Raw genomic sequence first — 1,673 nt, 5'->3', positions numbered from 1 at the left:
CAGGCGGACCCCCAACCACTGCGCCACCAGGGAAGCCCATGAATAGAATTTAAAGGATAAACTTCTAACCAGCTGGAAAAATTTACTTTTAACATTTCATTTATTTCAAAATTGATTTTATTGCAGCCAAAACAATGGAATTAACTGTACACAATAAACTATTATATATATACATATACATATACATTTTAAATTTTAGGGAATAAAGTTTACTTTGGCAGAGAGTGTTAAACAAAATTAATGCTGCATACGTTAGTAACATAACTGCATATCCTTAATTTGGTAGAAGTGTGACATTTTCTTGCTTTCCTGTGTTGTGCTAAATCACCACAACCTAAACTGCTTTATAAAAGGTATATGCTGAAATTTAATTTTACTGTTTTTGCTTACTCTCTGATTACAAACAAAACTTTTCATAAGGCTCTTCTAATTCTGGGTCCATCTCATCATCAGTATCATCCAAGTATGGATCAACAGCCCCCGATAAATTTGTTCACAGATATAGAGAACAAACTAGTGGTTACCAGTGGGAAGAGAGAGGGTGGGAGAGGCAAGATAGGGGTAGGGGATTAAGAGGTACAAACAATTATGTATAAAATAAATAAGCTACAAGGATATATTGTACAACACAGGGAATATAGCCAATGTTTTACAATAACTATAAATGTACTATAAGCTTTAAAAATTGTGAATCACTATGTTGTAAACCTGTAACTTATGTAATATTATACAATAAAAGAGGTTAAAAAGTAAAAGAAAAGAAAAAGAAGTCAGGGTAAGGATAAAGTGCCAATTTTTTAAATTAACATAAAACCTGAAACAGTAAAACTAGAAGAAAACATATGGGAAAAGTTTCTTGACATTGGTCATGGCAATGATTTTTTGGTCATGATGCCAAAAGCACAGGCAACGAAAGTAAAAGTAGACAAATAAGACTGCATCAAACTAAAAAGCTTTCTGCACAGCAAAGGAAACAATTGCCAGAGTGAAATGGCAAGCTATGGAATGGGAGAAAATATTTGCAAACCATATATCTGATGAGAGGTTAATAACCAAAATACACAAGGAACTTGAACAACTCAATAGCAAAACACAAAACAAAACACGACAACAAAGCACAAAATAACGCAATTGAAAAATGGGCAAAGGTGGGGGTGGAGGGATAGATTGGGAGTTTGGGATTGACATGTATATATTGCTATATTTAAAACAGATAACCAGGGGACTTCCCTGGTGGTCCAGTGGGTAAGACTCCACGCTCACAATGCAGGGGGCCCAGGTTCGATCCCTGGTCAGGGAACTAGATCCCACATGCATGCCGCAACTAAGAAGCCCACCAGCCGCAACTAAGACCCGGCGCAGCCAAAATAAATAAATAACTAAATATATTTTTTAAAAAAGATAACCGGGACTTCCCTGGCGGTCCAATGGTTAAGACTTTGCCTTCCGATGCAAGGGGTGCAGGTTTGATCCCTGGTCAGGGAGCTAAGATCCCACATGCTTTGCGGCCAAAAACCAAAACACAAAACAGAAGCCGGGACTTCCCTGGTGGTGCAGTGGTTGAGAGTCCGCCTGCCAATGCAGGGGACATGGGTTCAAGCTCTGGTCCGGAAGGATCCCACATGCCGTGGAGCAGCTAGGCCTGTGTGCCACAACTACTGAGCCCATGTGCC

The 1,673-nt window shown here is 38.9% G+C and overlaps 1 non-coding gene across 1 annotated transcript; it reads left to right on the top strand.

Annotated features, from left to right (window-relative positions):
• The first annotated feature begins 1,227 nt into the window (after positions 1 to 1,227).
• TRNAC-ACA (transfer RNA cysteine (anticodon ACA)) lies at positions 1,228 to 1,300 on the top strand. The gene has a single exon. It is a non-coding gene; the product is annotated as a tRNA-Cys (tRNA).
• Positions 1,301 to 1,673: the final 373 nt, after the last annotated feature.

The sequence above is a fragment of the Delphinus delphis genome, chromosome X (assembly GCF_949987515.2).
Source record: "Delphinus delphis chromosome X, mDelDel1.2, whole genome shotgun sequence".
Lineage (NCBI taxonomy): Eukaryota > Metazoa > Chordata > Mammalia > Artiodactyla > Delphinidae > Delphinus > Delphinus delphis.
This window is presented reverse-complemented; position numbering and strand designations above follow the sequence as displayed.